This window comes from Molothrus ater, chromosome 11 (assembly GCF_012460135.2).
Source record: "Molothrus ater isolate BHLD 08-10-18 breed brown headed cowbird chromosome 11, BPBGC_Mater_1.1, whole genome shotgun sequence".
NCBI lineage: Eukaryota > Metazoa > Chordata > Aves > Passeriformes > Icteridae > Molothrus > Molothrus ater.
In genome coordinates, this window is record NC_050488.2 from 9,917,573 (window position 1) to 9,941,042 (window position 23,470).

Genomic DNA, 23,470 nt, shown 5'->3' on the forward strand with positions numbered 1-23,470 from the left:
AGGCTAGAAAACATTTCAGGGTATTTCAATATTTCTAAATTCCCAAATGTCATACAAAAATGGCACCTGTAATTCCACCAATTCATATCAAACCCAAACTTGGAGATTGGCAATGAAGTGGCCTGGTCCTTTTTCCTGGAGTTGTTTAGCTCATAAAATAAGGTTTCTCAAACAATGTGACACTAAGTTGTGTAAGAAATCAACACTTTATGTTCATGCTTCAGGACAAAAGATGCAAAGTAAGAAAAATGGAAAATGGCTAGTTGCAAAACCCTGCTTTGACCTCCTCAGATGATATTGTGTGCTCAGGGTTCTAGTAAGCTTTCCTAGTGCCTAATGAGTGATTAGTTCAAGTTTCAGACTTGTTACTCAGAGGCATTTTGTTTTGGTATCAAGGCCATGTGTACCTTTGCACAGCTCTGAAGAGTTAAATGTGAGGTAACATTACACTTGGGCCTTATATAGTGACCATAAATAGTCCCTGATGGTCCATAAAGTCTTTACTGTAAACACTGAAAAGCAAACAGGTCAGAGGACCAAGAAGAAAAAAAATTACCCTTTTTATAGTCTTGACCCATATCGGCTTTACATTTGCTCTCTACAAGATCTCCTGCCAAGTTTCAAGAAAAAAAAAAACTACATTTGCATGTGATAATGTTAAATATGTTGCAAAAAATAGAACTACAAGTATGACCATTCTGTCCTTTGCATCTTTCAAAGATTACAGCAGAGACCATCTTTGAAGCCTTTGAAGTTATTTCCAAGACCTGAAAGAGAAAACAGTAGCTTAGCAGTATAAAAAGAGTCAAACATCTGGAAGAACTGCAAAGGCACTGAACTTGCACCAATAAGGACATGAGCCCATCTCCAGTTCTGACTGACTTCCACACGTCTGGAGTCCTCTGCTCCATCTCTAATGACTCAGTTCACACCACACAGAAACACACTATTCCCAGCTTCAAGAATTTTGCACCTGAGGTTTCTCCACTAACTGGAGTGTGGAGACAAATATTGAGTGAAAGCCTCTGTGGTACCTAGAACCATGGAAATTCCTGCTGCCTCCTTGATACTACAGGATGCTCAGGCCAGAGCTGACAGCAGCCTATACCAGTATGCCTTCCACTATGAAAGAAAAGTCATGCAAAACCAGTTTTATACTGGAAAGAGAAAAGCAGTACAAAAATTAGTGGAATAACTTGATCTATTTTCCAAGACTGCTTCAGGGAGAGAAGCCCATAAACAGCCACAAGTGCACACATTTTCCCTCAAAGGTGCAAGCTCTTTCAGTAAGTGAACGCCTGTGTTAGTTTTTCAGACAATTTAACACTTTGATTTCCAAGAACAGATCAACTGAAATGTTTCCCAACCAATGTGTTCATATTTCTGCCCATATTTGAATCTACTATTGCATACAAGCCCAGTACTGGAGTCAGAGTGGGAGCAAAACCAGACTCATGAACAGTAATTATGAAGTTTCTATAAATTCTGGTCTCTATCAGTACTACTTCACACTCAGCTCTTCAACTTTTCAAGTTAACCTCATTTGTACAAGATGGTATCTTTCCATTAGCATATCTAGGATTCAATCCCACCCATGCCCACATGTTTTAACACAAAGAGAACCAGCACATCTCAGAAATCCTTACAGAAGCGACTCACAACTTTAGTACTTGATTATCTCAGGATGAAAAGAATGTGCTATGCTTAATGACCCAACTAGTTGGTTTTTTGCTTCCCAGAGGACAGGGGAACTGTTACTACAGTGCATCTATTGCCTCCCTCGGGGTGCTTTGGAGAATTACTGCATTATAAACATCATAGAATTTCTTTAAGCATATTTTTATCAGTTTAATATTAGATGACAAGGAGAGGTTTTTGCTATCTTTTGTGTTAACTTCTTCAAGCCCTGCCTAGCCAAAGGATATCTCACTGTAAATTCTTGCTCACTCTTCTGCCTTATCTTTGAAAGATCAGTCTAAAGAAAAGTTCCATGCAGCAGTCACTGGAGATAAGGACCATCACACAGGTAGACAGACCTGAATATACATTTAGATATCCAACTCCAAACTTCCAAAACCTATAAACAGCAGTTTGCATGCAGTTGAAAACAGGTACAGATATGAAAGTTGTACCTGAGAGATACTGCTGAACCACCTTGAAATTCTTGACTCCAATTAACTTTTCTCTACTTAAATTCAATGTTTTAGGCCAACTACTCTGAAAAATCATGGAATGCACTGGAGTCCCCAAGAAACACATCAATTATCACCTTGATCACAGAGATTTGCTACAGGATTCTCTTCTCTCCACCCCTCTGTCAATTCAAGGACACTAATCTTACAGTGCACCTGCAGCTTTAGATAGCTCAACCACCACTAGTAAGAAATTGATTTAAAACCTTGTACAGAACAAGAGTATATTTCTACAAGACTACCAAAAATAAATTTTCTTAAACAATTCTGTCACCAAGTCCAAAAGCAAAACTCAAACTCACCAGATTCTAAATCATTGTTCTACAAAAAAACCCCAGTATTCCATACAAGGCTGAAAAACAAAGTCTGTGATTCTGCTCTTAAGTCATTACAAGCCCTAAGCTACCTTGTCTTTGAAATAAAGTAAGCAAAAGTCTTGCACCCTGTATTAAGGAGCTTCTTTTGTATTAAAATCCAGTCCTATTACGTTTTTGCAACACTGCATATAACACACTGTCCTAACAAAAGAGTTATGGTAGACTATGGGAAGATATTCCTGCACAGCTCTCAGATGTGCTTCATCTGAGAATGTGAAATAAGATTTTTTTTTTAATTAACAGTTTACATTTTCCTTTTTTTTCTTCTCCTCTGTCCTCAAAAAAACAACAAAAAACCAACCAAACAAAAAAAATTAAAGTTTGCTAGGGGCGATGAAAAATGCATTCTTTAATTTTCTGTTCACCCTCCACAATACTGAAATAACATCAGTCAGGGTTATAAACATCTGTAATTGCCAGGGGAATGTACAATACATTCAGAAACTCCAGGCCCACATATCCTGTAGCTCTGCACTTCACAAACAAAAGGTTGGGGAAAGAAAGAGGGGGTGGGGTATAGGGAATAAAGGCTTAAAGATTAAAGTCACAGGCAGAGACAGACGGCTCCGTTTTTTAATAACTGAAAACACTAGTTGTGCCTGAATGTGCTCATTGTTTTATGGCAGGGGGGAGAGTCTATGCATGCTGGACTGGCTGGCGACAGAACTGCCTTTGCATCAAAAATAAGATTTGCAAAAAAAAAAAAAAAAAAGAAAAAAAAAGAAAAATGTCACCAAACCAACCCACGCCCTCATTTCCCCTCTTGCAATGGTTAATGATGCTTTTAGGTAGCAGTCAACAAATTATCCCACCTTACCTTTACTTAAATTGGGGATAACTTCATGGCTGGAAGTATTACCTGATGGAAACAGTGTAAGACAGGGCTGCAGAGATGGCTGAAGGTTTGATGCTGTGAAGGAACACAGACTATGAACAAGAACAGTTGTACATAACAAACAGGCACAGCTAGGGAACAACAAGCTTATAAATCAATTTCTGATAGGTTCTTCACACAATAAAAGCAGTGCTGCAAGGCTGAATTATGGTATAAGCAGATTTTTACATGGTTTCAAGTTTATCTGTCATGAAGAAGTTCTTAAGCCCTTAGTTTTTAAAAGCATCAGCTATACTTTTAGTGAATGGAAAGTTTCACTTGTTGGGTTCACTTCAGTCAGTAAAAAATGCTATTGCCTTAAAATATTGCACTAGAGCATGAAAAAATTGAAAGTGTTTCTTTTATTCTTTAAAGTAATTTTACTCTCAAAAATTTAGGAGTAAAAGCACTTGCACACTACACGGCTACTCAGTATTCATAATTACAAATGTGTATTATTTTTAAATTCCATAATATTAATTTTTCTATTCCAAATAATCTAATACTTCTCATGGTCCATTTCAGTGGAAATATTTTTGTGAGTTAGATCCCACCAGGGCCCAGGAACCCATCTTAAGGTCAATGCAATGAGGTCAGTTCCACTGCTGGGTACCAATGGACTACAGGTAAGCAAGTAGCCTCAACAAACATATGTAAATAAAAAAATATTAAAGAATTCTTTCACTTTTATTCTAATCTAGCCTCAGGTATTACCATAAGAGAGCTTTTGTTTTACTGTATTTTTTTTTTTACCTGCCAACTTGGTTTAAATATAGACAGAAAGGAGATAATTCAGTAAGACAACAGGCTCTTTCATCTAAAACCATGAAACTCCCAGACATAACTTCTTGGGGAAACCTAAAATAAGGAGCAGGGAGCCACACAACAGGAGTCAATGAAAAGTAGTCTCCTGCCCCAAGCAAGCATGCTGTGCCGGGAGGAATCAGTGGCCACAATACACAGCTCCTCAGCCAAAAATGTCAGACCTGGAATGCTCCAGCTATCATCCCCTCTTTGTTGATGCAACACTTTTGCATCATCAGCCACTGGACATCTTGTTGAGATTAAAAATATTGTGGAGAGTTACTGTCTGTTCAGCAAGGAAAAAAAAAGACAAGAGCCCATGTCAGAAAGGGAGGGGAAAGGAAAAGCCGAAACATGAGCTCATAAGCCCGATGTGGAGAATAAAGACAGGCTTTGTTTTACCTCATTCATACCAAGTACAAACAAGAGACTCATCACTGTTTTGAGTTTGAACTGCAAAATTTGTTTTGTAGGCAGCACTGCCCATTTTTTTCCTCACGTAACTCAACTATCCATCTTTCTCAAAAGTAGCTCTGGTGATGCTCCAATCATGTATTTAAGTCTAGATGAAACCTGTCTAGTAACAAACTCTCATTCTGCCCACACTTCCATTTTGACACTTCAGAAGCACCTACAAAGGCATTCTTACATAGTAAAGACCAGCCTTGGTTATATCATTGATGTTGCCCTGATGTCCTTGTGCACTCAAACAAAGTAACTAAAATTAAAATATAGGAATATTTAAAAGAAAATAAAAATCCTTTGGAAGACACACTGGCTATCTAACCACACTAAGAATTAGACAACACTTATTAAACTGGAGATTCTTCTTTGGGCAAGCAGCATTAATTTTTTTTAAACTTTCAAATGCAGAATTCAGTTCAAAAATACAACACAATGTTTAAAAGGTACAGTCTTTAGAAGATTGGAGGTAAAAAAAAAAACCACTAGAAAAAACGTCTGTCCTCTGACAGAAACACTACCCACCAGTGCTGTCCCTAAAAGAGCTCAAGGGCAATACCAAAAGGCAGCACGGGAAAGCAGAGTCTGGGTTCTACTTTCGTGCTCCTAGGAAAAGGCGAGGAGGGTGGTAATTTACCGTGTACAACCAAATTGGACATGAAAGTTTCAAAGCAGCCAATTAAAGCTAACATTATGGAATGGAGCTGAGGTCCGAGTGGAACACGTTAGACACGCATTCCACACAGCGGCTCCAGAGCCCGCCTGCGAGGCGGGTACCAAACAAAGTACAAAGGGTCAAGAAGCTCCTCTCAAAGAGAGCCCCAGCTTTGAGCAGGAGTCAGGAGAGCCTGTCCAAAACAACCAAACGTGGTGCACAGCTGCAAAGTGACAGCAAGGCTGCACAGCCAAGTCATTGCCTGCATCAACAGAATGCTATGGAGAGAGTTTGAAAATGCGTCAATCAAGCAAGGGCAAATCTCACCACAGCTGAGAACCAAATGGAGGGGGGATAACAAGGACCAACGAAGAACACCTCTAAAACCAGCAGCAACAAACATGCCTGTATCAGAGAAAATCTCTTACATGTAACACTTTCATACACTCAACTACAGTGCGCCCTCCAAGTGATTTTTGTTTTCTTCCAACTACAGCTTTGCTTCTCTTAAGCAGGTCAATGTAGAATGGGTAGAAGAGTTACTAATACCTAGTGAGAAGTTGGAAGACAACTACCTCAAGTTACCAGGACTATGTTACATTTTGCCTTAGAGTCTTCTGTACACTGGAGCACGGTGAACCCCAATTTTGATGCAAGTTTCTGGACTTCTGTGACAGTAATGCAGAAAACTGTCATGTTGGTACTTCAGCTGCAGAACATAACCAAATGGAAATAAGAGAGAACAATTCGGTTATTTCTTCTTATATTTCAACATTCAACTCCACACACATGCAAACTGGGAAATTAATTCAATGTCACAATAAAAAATTCTGTGAGACTTCTATAGCACTACTACTCTCCAAACCTTCACCATCTCTAAACACCAACAAGAATTATAATCTTTAACAGAACAGTAGCTGGATCAAGGATGATCCATGTCAATAAGTAGGTTGTTCTCAAGAAATAAGATCCATGTCAAAAAAGTTGTCAAATAAGCTCCATGTCAAAAAAGTAGGTTGTTCTCAAGAAAGACACCCTGCAAACAATCTCAGTTTTTATGTCAAGCTTTATTTCAAGCACCCACATTACTACACAGCCATAGCAGTGCAGCATGCAGAAAGAAATCTCAAACAAATCAGTCCTAATCACATTGCGGATGCCAGTTCAGAGAAACAAAATACTTTCATTCTCTGCATTGTACACAGATAATTAGAGCCAAAGTAAACAAGCAGTACTTTGGAAAACAATTTTTCTGGACAAATTATAGGCAGCAGTCAGTTACCCTGACTTGCTACCATGGTAAATATTAGGTGCTTTGCTAACTTGCAAATTTCAGCGGAAGGGTAGCTGAAGAGTTAATGATGCCATTACATTGTTCTGGCTAAGGTTTTAAGACTCTATACTGAACTACCAAGGGAAGTTTTTATATGCAAAAATCACCACAAACTTATCACTTGAAAACCACAGTCAAAGCAGTGATCTATTAGTTTATTCTCAGTTTACTTTAACAGAATTTTCCATGTTTGTATAAAAAGGCTATACTTTTGTTTGTCTTAAAAGATAAATTGGATTCACCACTCAAACTTCATTCAAGATTTATTTTGTATTTAGTTGTCTGGCCTTCAGCCCATGGCAGACCATCAGGCCCTGCCCGACAATTCACTACCTAATCCTGACAATAGCAATCATTTTGCATAATTTGTTATTCCACTAAGTCACATCACATTGTGCTAGAGACTCTTCTTCAACAGGCCATTATCAAGCACAGGGTACTATTTCATACCTCCTGCCAGGCCAGCACAAGGGCTTCTGACAGTGTATTTATTTTTATTTAAATTTTTGCTGACTAGGATTGCAGAAGATACACACCTCATTTTGAAGCAGTCTCAAGGGGTCAACAGCCATGTAAATTTCACATCCCAGTACTTCAGGACAAAAACTATATCATGTGGATATGCTATCTAAACTGGCAACACCACAAAGCACTCCAGAAATTGCAGGGTGTATGGCATTTGTGTTTCACATTATTACATTCTCTATATAATTAATAAAAGTCCACTAAAATATAAAAGGTGAAGCTCACCGTAAGGGAAGAAAGCCATGCAAAGTTTAATTACTAAATAAAACCAGGCACAATACTTGTCAAGACTAGAATTTATACTGTGTTAAGAGGGGCTGGAATTTAATGATCTATAACTGCAGCAAGATAAGAGACAGTAGCAATGCCTGAGTAAATGTTGCCCATAGGACTAAGTAGAGGCAAGGTGAAAAATCTAAGTTATCATGATTTATAGCCAGATGACTTCTTAAAAAAAAATTACATCAGAGCAAGTTCCATAAGGATATTCCAAATTTCACTGGTGGAATATTAGTTTAAAAATAAATACGTTAAATGTTTTGAATTATATCGTTTATTATTTAACATTAGATATTCATGTGAATGAACTTTTCCAGCCAAAGAGCAAAATACAGACCTGGTCTGACTTCATTCTGGTTTGGACATGAATCCTGCAGTCTCCCTTACTGAGTTCATTCCTACAAGGACTTGATGCATTCAGAACACCCAGCTGGGCACTGAACTGATACTTCTACAGAGCTGCAAATATGCATGGCACCTCACAGATAAAAAAAAAAGCAAAGCCCTAGGTTTACAAAGCTCATAGACTAAATTTAGACCCTTGCTCCCTAAAATAACAGAAGTATTTTAATCTCTGACACAACCACGTTGTTTTATTGTTTCAAGTTTTACACTTAGAATAGCACAGATCTTTGTGAGGTGAACATACAGAAACCATCAACATAAAAAATCAGGCCCTTTATCTCTAAAACTCCTCATAAATATAGGAAAAGAGTTTTCAATTATGTATTTTGAAGAATATCCAAAAGTGAAGTTGTTCAACACAACCCTACACAGAAATTTCTGAAGACAGCTCAACAGCTCAAACACTATATAAACCAGAACATGATTATCTAATCATAGATATTTCAGTATAATTCAGAGCAAGTCCCTTCCAGCATTTTCTCCAGGATGAGCGAACAACTGAATAAAATACAAATGTTGGCACAAAGGAACAAGCATTTTACAAGCAGTAGTAGCAGTTTCTGTAAGCTGAGTTTGTGAGCAGTAACACCTGTGGGATAAGCAAAACATCACTCAAGCTCAAAACCTTCAACAAGAACAGAACTGTGACAAAGGAGGATCTTCATGAGCTAAGTACAGCAAGTCATCCCACACTCACCCTCCTGTTTCATTTAATCATTGAAAACCACGTTTTTTTCTCGCAAATCAAAATTTAAATTTTCAAGTTAAAACAAAGGCTGACAGCATCCCCAGGGTAGTGGGAAGAAAGCCTACAGAAAACAAAGTCTGCTCAGAATACACATTGCTCTGCCAGGCTCATGTGACCAGCTCCCAGGAATGCTGGCACTGCTCAAGTTATTCACTCAAAATAAGCAACAAACAAGAATCCTGGATAAACAAGAAAACAACATGGAGTGCAGGGCGCTAATGCTGCTACTCCAAAGCTGTAATAGTAGATTTTCATTTAACTGCACATTGCAAGAGAACACAGTCCCAGCAAAAATTCAAAGAGCAGCAAGTGCAGGCACTGAGCCATCACTCTCTAGCTTGGCTGGGGCTCTGGAAAAGAAGCACCCAGAAGTGCAATGAAGTCATCTGCCCTTGCTAATCTAATCTCTGTGACTAAGAGAAGAAATTCCAAAGCATGAATACAAAACAGGATCAAAAGTATATCAAGTATACAAAGAATATTTAAAGATGACATACTTCAGTCCTTCACAAAACCCCTTCCTAGATGCTCTTGCCTTGTACGAGCCTTTTTTATATTTTTAATTATTGCTTTTCACATTTTGTTAGGTCTCCTTTGCCATTCATATCTTGTAGACTCAGAGAGCACAATGGTTTCTAAATTGAACTTCCTGACAGCAAGAACTAGAATTACAGAACAAGGGATGGAAAAATCAGAATGAGAATTTCATTTCAAATGAACTTAAGTAAATATACTTGTTATCTAACCACTTTGGCCTTTGCATCAGACGATGGAGACAACTGCTGTTGGAGAAGCCTATAATAATAATAACGGAAGCAAAATACAATGGAACTTTATTAAGTATATTCTTACTGACAATTTACTGTAGACTTAAATTAAATTTTGTTAGAGGATTTCCTTAAAGTACTTCCAATAAATTATTTTCATTAATTATATTTAAAATGTCATAGTTAATTTGCTTTTGAGGAAAAGATTATCTTGCCATTCTGTAAAAATATAACATTGAAATAAAGCATATAAAGAGGAAAAAAGGTATGTAGGTACATAAAATGAAATTGTCTAATGACTGGTGTACATAGAAGAAAAAAATCAAATAACCATAGAAATGGATATTTAATTTTTTTCCTCCCTCAATGAAGTAATAAAAGCATCTGTTTATATGCTTTTTACTTCCAGTGTCCTGTTAAAAGCAGGGTACTCCTTGGGCCTGGAGAGAGACTTGAGACACCACAAGAGTTTAGGAAAAGAGTTTTTAAAACACTTTTCTCATCTGTAGTCACCACGTTTTAAACCTACCTAATGTTTTCTGTTACTCAGAAAAACAAGAATTCAATGTACAATGAGAAGATTTGCCTCTCTCCAGGACCTAGATTCTGTTGGTCCATGGAAAATTGAATCTCAAAGTACACAAGTTTTAGGAAGGGCTTTACCAGCAAAATGAAAGCTGTGAAGTTTTCAGTCCCAAGAGAGCAGCATCAATCTCCTCCCTGTGCAGCAGCACTGGGCAGGCAGAGAAGCCTATTTCCCTGCAGCTGTGTGAATAAACTGAACTCTGGCTTGGATACTGCTAAATCTGAAAGCAAAGCCATCAGACTTTAAAACATGGAACCAGAAAACATGAAACAACCAGAGGTGAAGCAACCTGGGTTATCAGCAACCCAACGCCTCCTGCCACAAACCACTGTAACTCTCAGTCCAACTCAAATTTAAGTGAGAGTTGGACTCACTGAAATTTAAGGCAGTGCTTGCTTAAATTTAAGCCCAGTTGTGATACACAACAAACAAGAGCAGTTTTTAAAAGTATCAGGATCCTCTTCTTCTGCCTCTTATTCATACAGGCAAGATCACCATGTAAACATCAAGAAATTGTTTTTTAATCCCATTTCACATGGTCCCTCCTCTTTTCCTTCTTCCTTGACACCCCTTTAGGTAAATACTACAGAGATATATAAATACTACTAAATGCTACAGAGCTTACTTATTCCCCTGCAGCTAAAAGAGGCACACTATGAACCACTGATGTTCTGCAGACAAAGCCTATGGAGATGGACTTCAGAAAGGAATTCTAAAAGTCCAAAGTGGTGGGAAAAAGAAAACCACAGCAACAAAAACCAAAACAAAAAAACAACCACGCCTCATTTTTTCCTTTTTTTCCCCCTAAAAATCCAGTAAGATTATAATTTAAAATTTTGCCAAGGTTGTAAATGCCTCTCTACTGCTTTCTTTCAGGTCTTACATGGCAAGAAAAAAAAAATCTGCTGAAACTGCTCAGCATCAGCCAAATTCAATAAACCAACACTAACTGTAAATGCATCACTAAGGTAAATGAATGCATAATTGAAGAGTACTAACCACTCCTTAATGAAATGCTGAAATTACCAAGAAAGAACACAGCATTGGTGATTAAAGCTCAATTTTTTTGGGTGCTCAGAGCTAACAGAAACTGAAAGACAGAATACAACTCATGCATTTAAAGTATTTTACAATGATCGTTACCACTTAGCAGAAAAACATACATTCCAAAATGTATTTAATTTTGAAAAACTGGCTTGATATTTTGCTGACCTATTACAAAATCACAATTGCCACCCATAAACTATGCAAAAGCATTCCGTATTTCCATCACAACCACACAACTCTACTCTTATGCTAAGTTCTAATAAACAGTTTCTGGCAGCTGAGTTCACCTTGGCTGCTTTTACTATATCTATACAATGCTTCTGACCCAAAAATTAATTTGTTATTGTTAGAGAACATCAGACTCCACTTTAGCTTCCTCTTAGCAGAAACAGATTTTTCATTCACAGAACTTATTTATTCTATTTCTGAACAAACAGTGCATAAAGAGGAAGTGGAACAAAATCACAAATCTTTTACATAAAGCTTCTAAATAGAAAAACAACATCCCCAAAATGGGGGCATTTTAATGATTTCATTGTGTCATCCTGAAAATCTTCAGCATCCAATAACAACAGTTAATACAGGTGCACTTGAGATGCTACAAAATGGTTAGCTCTCCAACAGAAAGGGAAACTATTATAGGCTACTAAAATAAGTATTAGACAGCTTCACCTCAAACATCCTTGTACTTATTTTCTCCCAACTGTTTTTACAAGAGCTCGTAAGTTATTGCAAAAAAATTTAATACAGTACACAAGCCTTGAAAGGATACTGTCAACTAATTTATATTTCACATTAGTAATTTCTAGTTTTACCTAGGATTGACTCAATCGTATGCAAGAACATAACAAGAAATTCCATAAACCTGACATCACTTTCTATGTGATGTATTCTCTTCCTAGCTCCACTCCACCATTTTCCTAATGAGTCAAAAATAAATATCTTTACAATGCAAAGGAAAAAGAAACAAGTACAGTGACCAAAATAACTTTCATCCAGTGCATCAGTTTGACAGCAAGTCTTAAAAAACCCAGCATTCTTTTACACAGTAAGTTTAGGACTCCCTGGTTTCTTGGTGCAGGGTAAGTAAAGAAACAGCTAAATTTATCTTCACTTTGATTTGTTTGGCTTTAAATTACAACAAAGAAAACATTCAGGCACATTAAGCGGGGCTGGGCATTAGTAGAATAACCAACTATATTAGACAGTATATATTATACTGTATATAAAGTTAAAAAGAAATAAAAAGGCACATTTAGGGACATACAATGAAAGAACTCCCAAATACCTGCCTCCACATAATTTGTTAGTGAACACAGTTCAGTAATGAAAACACCTCAAACAAACTTTCTGTAAAGACTGAATTTTCAGTCACTTGTTTTGGTTTTCTGTGTTTGTTTGGGTTTTTTTTTTTTTTAATAGAATTTAGCTTCAATTCAAACTCTTTTGTTCCCTTAACCAGAAAAGTTATTTTCTCTGCACAAGTTTGGTACAGTGCAATTTAACCAAATACACTTTTTTTTTGTACTTTCCCTAAAAGCACTATGCAGCACCACACACAGGTGAATCTGTTCCCACAAGAGACTTCAGTTCAACACCAGTTTTAGACAGAAAAAGCCACCATTGCTGGATATGGAAATACACACCAGAGAGAGTGAATGGGGAGCTCAACTACAAGCATATGGGCACCACAACTTCATCACAGCACTTGAAATAATGGGAGCATCTCAGCTGTTAGTCAGGTGAAATATCCACTGAGAGAAACAATACTCATGATGGTCCCTCCCACAGTCTGAAATCCTATCAAACAGCAAGCAAATCCAAAGAACAAAATTACTTCCTTAAAAAAAAAATTATGGGCTGCCTGACCTGTGACTTTTGAAATTTTAGCCATACACAAGAATAAATATTAACTGTTATTTCAATGGTTTTATCATTTCTTTTATTTATATATATACAAACAAAGAGATGTAATTTCAGGGTAAAAACTTGCTTTTCAGGCTTTAAGGATTTCTTTAAATTAGGCATATTATCATATGATTTGAAGCTATAATACAGCCAGACAGGGGCCAGTTTCAGTGCCAAATGCCCAAAACTAGTCCCTTAGGTGAACAGTACTGCTGACACTTGGTGGCTTTTTGTTGATAAACTTTTTAATACTTTAAACTGAATACTCATCATTTCAGAGATCAGATAAAGATTCTAATGCTGAATGCTTTTAAGAATGATGATGTTTGGGGATTTCTTTAGTCTTTAAATGCAATCTAGGCACCTAAAATTAGGTACTATTTGAACCATTTTCCTTATTCTCTGATGAAACGTGCCTTGGTCAGATCTTTTGATGTCTTTAAAGGATACTTGCTAAATTAGAATACAAGCTCAAAATGTTTTCTAATCAATGCACAGTTAATTTTTCTCATAAATCTTTAGAGTTAGGGGACAGTACAGTCCCCAAAATTGTATACATACAGAACTGCACATTAAAGCCAAAGAACACAAAATACTTATGTGAATCTTTCAATCACAACACTGCTGCACACATACATTCCAATTTTTACAGGATGGGGCAATCTCTCTATAAAGTTATCTGCAATTCTTTGCATATCTACATTCACACTTACATTGGGTTCCTCCACAACCAGCTCCACCACACTGGTGCTGTCCTTCAAGCTGCTGGACACCTCCAAGAAGCACTGTGAGGGTTAACAGTAACACTTGCTGATGAGTCCCAAGCCCTTTGCATGGGATCATGTCACTGTTATGTTTTCTGCAAAATCCCTTCTCCTGGGAAGTTGAGAAGTCTCAGAGAAAAAAGTAAATAATAATTATCTGATTCGCTTCTCCTGTGTTTGCTGCTTTGGAAAGTGGTTTGGAGATTGTTTACCAACAGGTGCATGTTTGATTGATTTCCTGAATTGTTTTTACTTAATGACCAATCACCATCAGCTGTGTCAGACTGAGGAGTCAGTCACGAGTTTCTCATCATCATTCTTGCTAAGCCTTCTGTCTGTATCCTTCTTTAGTATAGTTTTAGTACAGTATTCTTTTAATATAATATAATATCATAAAATAATGAATCAGCCTTCTGAGAACATGGAGCCAGACTCTCATCTCTCACCTCATCCTGGGGACCCTCACAAACTCAACAGGATCATTCACAGAAACTCCCTCAGCCCACATTTACTGCCTCTCCCCTCCTGTCCCAGCAGGTGACCAACACACCAGAGCTGCTGCTGCTGCCACTCTCACCTGCAGTGACAGCCCAGAGCCAGCAAGGATGGAGCTGTGCCACAGCAGCACTCTGAGCCTCCCTAAATCATCTCACACTGCAATGGCAGCGTGCACAACCACTGCCAGAACACCACACACGATCCCCCCAAGTCAACCACAGGTTCAGGTAATCATGACCTCTCTTTTTACAACATAAATGCATCATTTCCACACCACTCTTTGATGAAGGGACCACAGACTTAAAAAGAGGAAACAATTACAGTCATTAGAATTTCACCCAAGCGTGAGATTTAATCTCAGGCCATGGTCTTGCCAATGGCTGTGGGGGTCTCAATGGAGACAAAACTGCTCTGTGGGAGAAAAAAATGCCTTGATGATGACATTAGTCAGCAAGAGAGACTGAGCTTTGTCTTCCATCCAACAGCACAGCCAAATACAAGGAAACCATTTTCCCTCCCCCTCTTCTGGATCCTAAAAAAGAAAGCTACAATTTTGTTTTTCTCTCTGAAATGCAGTTTTTGCATACTTTGGAAAGCTTTCTTCCCCAAAGCAATACTGAAAGGCCAGTTTTTAAGAGAAGTAAATTTAAGCATAAATAAACATCTATGACAAAACCCCCACATTTCTTATGCCTATCCTTATTAATATGATAGGATAGTTCTATCAACAACTCTCAAACACTTCTATAACTTTTTTTTTGCCCAACAGGTCCTTCAAGACCATTTCAAATTTTACATATACAGGATAATCATATCTAAAGTACGTTCACCTGCTTTACAAGGCATTTAATGGAAAGAAGGTAAAACTTGGCCAAAAAAAAAATTAAGGCAAAGTCTAACAACTAAAAAGAGCTCCTGAGATCCAAGAATACCAGCTTACTCTCATATGCCATTCATATGTTTCATCCCAAATAAGACAGAAAACAAAGGAAAACATAAGCACAAAAGACAAGAAAGTGCTACAGGCAACAATATTAAATTCATTTTTCCAGTACTGCAGAACAAGCCAGATCTGCAGTGGACAAAAGAGTCATCATCATCACCCCTTCTATAACATGAAGTAAGGAAGGAGTTTCTCAACAAAACCATAAGCACAAATGAATCATCTCTTCTCTGAAGTGAGGAAGCCTGGATTCTTACCCAGATCAATATAAATCTTAAAATTCAAACCTCAATTTTTATTCCCCCTTATCATTCTTTACCTCCATGATGCTCCTGAATACAATTTCTTCATTTTTATTTAAGCTATCCTGTCTATTCCATTTCCTCTCCTTCTACTATCCACCAATTCCTTCTGCTGTTGCATTAAATATAAATACATATTTATTATTGTTTGTCTGGTCCCAACTAACCCTAGTGTTGCTAATGCTGATAATTACAATCTAACATAGGATTAATCAGCCTAAATTTGAAACTGAGATTGTCATTCAAATTGGAAGCCAACACAAACCATTTCATGTTCACTTGAAGAGATTAGATAAACTGCATGAGAACATTTTGGTAAAAGAATTGATAAGGAGATAGGAAATAAGAATTATTGGTATTTACTTAGCCTGCAACACTTTCTGGAAGCAAACAGTTTAAAGGAAGCAATTCAGAACAGCTCCCTAATCTGAATTTCACAGATAGCACAAGGAATATTTTCTCACAGAATGCAGAGTATCTCTGCAATCCCAGCTATCGTGCAAGTTATTCGAGTCTCTCTGCTGAAGCTCACAAGGGTAATTTTAACTCAGTTTTTCCCCATGATGAGCTGAGACCCACAGAACACAACAGGTTCAAGAATCCAGCTGGAAATGACCACTGCAAAACAGCTGTCCTTGCCCTTCTGCTTGCCAGGCCAACCTTAGGGCTCCCAGACAGAAAACTCATTGCCACAAGGAAAAACAACTTTGATTACACTTAAAGGACTCCAGCAATGACAGTGTACAGGTTTGGTTTGCACCCTTAGTGAGATCTGTTGCATGTCTGCTTTACAATTACAGCCTCAATTCTTCCATCCACATTTTATTTTTATAGGGGTTTTTATAAACAGTACTTTACAACAGCCAAGCAAAAACATGTATTATTTTAAGTACAAAAACCCCAAAATAAATATATTAAGAAAATTCAGTTCATGGCTCCATCAAGCTAACTAGCTATTAAAAATAGGTTTATACATAAGCAACACATCCTTCTGCTTATATCTAGCATCTACTAATTGAAGACAACTTTTAAATCAATATGCAGAACCAATACAGAAGAATCTTATAAGGCTGGTTTGTTGATTAGCAGATCACTGAGTTGCTCAATTATACTGTTTAGCAAGCAAGCATATCCATTAGCAGTAAAAATGCTACTTTGAAAAATGTGCTTTAAATTTACTTTGACAAGGGTAATTTTAACTATAAATATGCTCCATATTTTACAGTAAGTTGTTCTAGATTTTATGCAGTTATTTATAATACTTCACTACATTAGCTAATATTTTAAAGCATCTAAAAATTGATTAACAAAGCTTCCCTGCGAAGCAAAAGTGAAAAGTGGTTATTTGATGAATGCTTGCACAGAGTACGCTGGAACAAAGAAATTCTGTTTTAAAACGAATAGGAAAAATGATCAAGCAGACTTGAACAGCATAATTACAGCGCTTGGTTATTAAGTTTTCCTGAAAAGCTGTCATAGTTTTGTGTCAAATAACAAAGTGTCAAATAGCACAGTTTTGTTGTATACAAGCAAACGAACACAACCACTCAGAAGCTTTGCAGAAAAATTGTCATATAGTAGCAAGGGACAATTTCACATTCAAACAAGTTTCAATAAAACCACTCCTGGTTAAAAATCTACACTTTAGATTGAGAATTCCATTATAAATCACATCTTCCAAACAGGACATGCACAATTATTTTTATTTTTTAAACCCCATACAGAAACCAGTACATTTCTGACAGGATTCTAAGAAGAGAATGTGATTATTCACTATAACTTTTGATATCAGGAGAAAATGGGTCTCTTGCTCCTTGTAAACTACTTGACCCAGAAAACGAACAGAAGACTCGTCCTGCTTCAGTCTCTAATACTGGCTAAGAGTTGTTGTGTAAGTTTAGGAAGCTGTTGAATGTGTAACTTTTACAGCACAATCAGCTGTACATTTTGCTGTAACTTTTACAGCAAAATTTACAGCTTCAAGTCAAAATTGCAGAAAAGAGCATAATAACACAAGAACAGAAATAATAGTAATCCCACTGTCACATCACTCACAAAACCCACAAAAACAAGAAGTAATGCAATACACAAAGTTAGAGCTATTACAGTTATGATATAGACAGATAAAAACTCCACAAGACCCCAATTTTAAGGAACCCTGATACACCCCCTCCAAGTTTCATTCTACCCAATATCACACAACAAATCCTATTTACACAGCAGTGGTTCAGAGCAGATTTAGTACAACTAGATTCCTTTTACCCAGTTATTAAAAGACATGGGGAAATGAAGAAGGAAATAAAAGACTTGTACACAATAAATTCCATGGTTCCCACATCAAACCAGTTGGTTTTTCTCACCTGTTACCTGTGTTTCATATCATGTGTAAGAGAACACCCCACACGTTTTTATTGCCTAAGGTATAAAAAGCACAACCCAAATTATAGATGAAGTAAGACTAACCTTCCTTAAAACACAGAGGATGTTTTCTTTAAGAACAAGAAAATTACCCCAGAGTTGTGTTCCAAATCGTGTACTTAATTCTGTTTCGATTCACAGTGAGGTCACTCCCCCCAGGCTGACCTGTTACCCGAGTACTTATCCCTAAGATCCTGCAATGTAAGCAAACACTGCCCTCTTGTGCACTGCAACATCCAGGAGACAAAGTTCCATCCCGAGGGTTGTGGAGACTATGCAAAGTTGTTATACTGGTTGCCCTTCTTCATGCATAGCTCCTTAATTAAAAAAAAATGTAGCTTTCATTTTAAAATGTCAATAAAAATACTCCTTCATGTTGTCAGACAAGTATCTGGCACCAGCCAAATTATAGTGACTAAAAAAAAAAAAGACACTCTTTCAATTTCATTTAAGGAAATAAAGTTTATTTGAAATTTTAATACAAAGCAGTGTCAGCAATTCACAAGCACCACGAACCCAAAGAGTCTAATAGGTTTTGGAAACATTCCCACTAGTGCTAGCTGAAGTCCCTTAACAAGTACTTCCACAACATCAACCACAACATCAAGATTTGTGGATAGGAATTACATTACACAAGATGTATATTAATTTTATTTTTTTTCCACCAGAACAGCGTTCATTATGTTACTCTCACTTCCAACTGGCAGCCAAAGATCTCAAGGCTCTCTGGTGACTCCTCTCTGAATAGAATGATATCCATTAAATACAAGGCACTCTTTCCCTCCAGAGGTTTCCCTTCATTTGACATCTGCACTCAACAGCAAGTCATCTACATAGATATCCACAACTATAAAACTCTACTTGCTCACTCACCTAGAAAAGAAATAAAAAAACAAAACCAAGAACTGTCACATCTTCTCAAAGATCTCAACAAACAAAAGCTCACATTGACAGAAGGGTGTTTTCATGGCAGTAATGCAAAGGTAACCCCAAGTTTACAAATCCTCTTAAAAGCTTATAATAAACTCAGCAAAACAACTAATCTGTGATAAAAGGTGGGGGTTTTTTGTGATATGTTACTCTTACAAATAACCTGCATCTGACTGAATTTGAATGCTGGTAGCAAGACGACATTTCCCTTGATCTCCCAAGCCTGTTTTCATTGTACTCATTTGCATCAGCAAGACATGCTTTTGCCATGCTCATTTCCCCCTCTCCAAGCTCTAGTGCAAGTTCAAAAGTCTTGGCCCCTCCAATGTATCAGGTATGAATTAATACCCTTCCTTAGCTGAACACAGAAGCAAAGTGGAAACAGACACTCGCAAGGCAGTGTGCTTTGAAAGGAACTGCAGGGACAAATGGTGACAATGAAGTTCTAGTTATAAAGTAAAAAGGTCAAAGGTTCAGACAGGCATAAGGATTACAAAACTACAAGTTTGTCAGAGCTCCCCCCAGCCCAGGTTTAAACAACCAGGGTCAAGCAGTAGCTTTCCAATTAAAACCCTATAAGGATACTTTGTCCTTTGAACTTCATAGGGGAAAAAAAAAAACCAAACAATTTTCTGATTTAGAAGTTGTTTTGAGGACCCATCTCAAAATCAAACAGGGCATCCAACAACAGCTCACCTAAAGCAAACACTCAGTAACCCTTGGCTGCCTGTGTGGGGGAAGTTGGGATGAGGTAATCATGTTCTCCTATATTAGTGTGCTGACCCTTTGTAGGGCATGAAATTAACCATCAGCAAGGAAAAAATCTGCTACTGCTTAAACTACTTTGCTACGCAAAGTGGTCTTAAAATGAAATATGGGGATTGAATTTCGTCTGGCAGATTAACTTGTCTAACCTCTCTGCAGGCATCCCTTCCTGCTGAACTCATTTGAGAAACTATTCCAGACCCTACTGGTGCACAGGTCTGTGACAAACAAATGTAAAAGCAACTCTTATTCTATTTCAATGACATTAACATCAGCTTTGTGGAAGATGAGGAGCCAAACATTAACAAAAGAACAGAAGTTTAAAAACCCCATAGTGCTGTGACAGAAACTACCCTAACTCAGTGTGAAATTTTACCAAAAATACCACCCTAAATCTCTACAGCAACAGAAGAATGCAGTAGTGACAAAAATATCAGTCCTGCATCTTGCAGTCATTCCTTCAGTGCACAAACCAAAGTGTGAGGCAGATCTGGGTGCTTCTTACTGCTTGGCACAAGTCGGACACTAATGGCTGTAAATACTGTTTTTGTTGCCTTGCTTGAGACAAGATCCTGCTAAAGCATAGCAAAAGTCTGAAATTGTGTTTTAAAATAAAAAGTTCTGTTCTTATTGTTTGAAAGTGTAAGACAGAAATACACAGCACAGTCCAAGCCACATAGCTACCCACAATAACTTAATGCCTTCCTGCCACAGACTCACAAGAGCCTTAGAAGAATATAAACCAGGATGGTTTCAATACAAGTGAAAGGCATGATGAAGTACACCAAGTGACTATTACTTATTCCATTCCAACCTTGACTATCACCTTCCATCTAAAACTTAAACAAAACATCTTGGGTGAAACTGTCTGCATCATTTCCCATTCCCAGCATGCAGGTAAAAAAAAAAAAACCAAAAAAAACCCATCCAAAACAAAACACTTTTGATTTAACATTTGATATGTTTTGTTTTCAAGGACAAGCTTTGCAAGAAAAATGTAGCCACACAGAGTGAAATACGACTTCTATTTTTCATTCCAATTGGTTACTGCTCAAATATTCTGCATTCATTTAATCCTAAGGTATTGTGTCTGAACAAGCATCTTGTGAGTGACTGTGAGAAGTACTCACAAGGTCAAGCACTGGCACAGCATGACAAAAATGCAATACTAGATTCTGACATGAAAAAATCCACTTCAGGAATTAGCTAGGTACAGAAATATGTTAAAGAGTGGTAAATAGTAACATTTAACCTGTGAGCAGATTTATCAGCTTTGTACAGCAAAGGAATTAACTCTTAGAGCACTCTGGGAGCACAGAAAAGATGACAGTTACAAAGGAGAGATAACCTGGGACACCACTGGTGAAGATGGCACTTTGGAAGAGAAGAGGCAGAAAGTGGCTCCTCAGAAGGAAACCCTTGAGCTCCTCACCTCATGGGAGACCTGAGTGAACAATGCTGGTGCTACCCTGCCACAGCAGAAGCTGTTTCCACAAGCTGGAATCACTCAAGGGGAAGCCAACTAATTTATCCCACCTTCAGTGAAAAAAGAGAACTGCAAACAAGAAGATGCAGTAACATTTTCACAGCAGTAGTTTCTCCTGCAAACCCTGCATGCACAGACTAACAGAGTTCTGAAGCAGCCCTCTCATCTCTGCTGTCACTCCATCTTCCAAATCCTCACATCCAGCTCCCCTGCTCACAGGCATTCTAGTTTTTCTCCAGGTCAACTTCCACCTGTAGCTACCCCAGGATTTCAATTCAGAACAGTGACATTTTAAAGTATGGGAAATCTGAGGTGCAGAGTAAAAACAGAAAGATAAAGCACTTTGCACTTATGTCTAAATGAAAAACCATACATAGAGAAAATGTGTAGTAACAGGGAGAACATAGATTCCATCAAAAAGAAAAGGGTAGTGGCATTCCTGGCTGCAGAGAAAATGTTTGGAATGGTGAACCCTTAATGCTTAGTAACGAGGAAGTAGATGAAAATAACCTGAATTTTTCAAGTACCATTATATGGGAGGACTCACTTTCCATTCCTGAAGTGATGAAAAAGTTGGCATTACTGAAATACACATGAACACCAAAGAATGTATCCTGTTACACAGGACATGCTACACTTCAGTCTGAGTTTCACCTAACCACACCAAACCTGTAAGCACCTAAACAGTCCTACAAGCACAGATCAGGTTTTATCATCAAGCTTTCACCTTTCAAACCTGGTAGTAAAAAAAAGCAAAAAAAGCATCCACTGTCAAGATACATCTATTATCAAGCAGAAAACTGAAGTTTCTAATTCTTTAAACTATTAATACAATACTGCATTTTCTCTACAATCCTTTCTTAACACACAGAATTGCAGTAAGTCACACTAATCAACTCTTTTACTTCAGTAAAATACATAAACTGGTATAAGTGGAACTAAGCAAGTTTGATGTGTTTATGTGTCTGAATTACCATCCATAAAGAATTATTTTTGCTGGAAGAAAACTGTCATCATCTCATCCATGCCTTCCTTCTCCCTGCACACCCTATCAATAAGCAAATCTGAATAACTTATTCAGCTGTGACTAAATACTTTGAAGATCTTCATAAAAATAACAGAAAGCAATGAGAAGTGTGTGTATCAAACAACCACCTCAAATAAGTGTTAAAGTTACTGAAAAACAGAACTGGTTGAAGCTGATCTCTAAGTTTTCCCACGTCCCCTTTATGAGAAAGTTCACACCATTCAGAGTAGTTGCTTCTGGCAGAAAGGAATGTCTGACTACAAGTGACTCTTCAGTACATCCAAGAAACATCTGCCAAAGTCAACTTTGCTCTTTAGAAGATAATCAGGTGCTTACAATTACTAAAGAATAATAAGGGCTTGCCAAGTACAAGAAATGAGCACAAGACCGCAGGTTTCTGGAATTAAGCACACGGCCACTCCTCCCCTGCAGCTGCGGAGCACACCTTGCTGAAACAGACCATTTTACTGCTGCTGAAACTGACAAATAAGTAAACATTTATTATCCTACCCACAAGAAGTGCAAATAATACAACACCGTTAACACTAACGAAACTTACAAACAGCGCAATTGTTCAAAAGGGGGTTAAATTCCCACATCGCGACAAGTAAACTCAGCCCGAACTTCAGTCTAGCCAAAAAAACATTGTCCTACAAAACAACCATCAAGCTGTCATTAAAGAGACACTGGCAGAGGAACTGAACTTGCAGGCGGATCCCCACAGTTACAACAACCTGTGACTACTTTAAACTCCCGTAGCTGTGACTGCATGAGCTCCTTAGTGAAGCACCGACCACCCCTCAACACTCTCTAGAAGAGAGGGAAAAGGAGACAGAACACGGTGAACTAATTTAAAATGAGTCCTAACGCAAACCAAATTAACCTTCTGACATAATCTATTATGAAGACTAAAATGAAGAGTTACCAAAATCCACACAATTATTTCTAAGCCTAAAATTATCATGTTACAACTCCCTCGTCTTTCAAAACAACAGGGCATGTCCAGCAAATATATCATAGCTCTCAACTACAGACAACATCAAACTCTGACAGCTTTAACAGGCAAGAAAACAGCAATTTACAGGGCTGTTCGATGCCATTAATAAGGCTCCATACACAATAAATGCGACTTTTTATCTAGTAAGTGTAAGAAACCAAAGCACACCTGACCATCCAAACAGCACTCCAAGAACTCACGTGTACAGAGTGCTTTCCTATGAGCACAGTTTGTTTTATTTGAAGAGCAACTACGAGCAAGCATAGCAAAGTCGTAGATCCGTGAAAAACCTGTCTCGCCCCGTCCCCTCGGTTTGGGCACAGCGGACACCCCGGCCCCCGGCGGCCCCGCTCCCACCGCGGACACGGGCGGGCGCAG

At 37.8% G+C, this 23,470-nt stretch overlaps 1 protein-coding gene across 1 annotated transcript in view; it reads right to left on the bottom strand.

The window, feature by feature from the left end:
* The window catches only part of EEFSEC (eukaryotic elongation factor, selenocysteine-tRNA specific), a 124,492-nt gene that overhangs the window by 100,665 nt on the left and 357 nt on the right, over nucleotides 1-23,470 (bottom strand). The gene's annotated exons all lie outside the window — the stretch shown is intronic.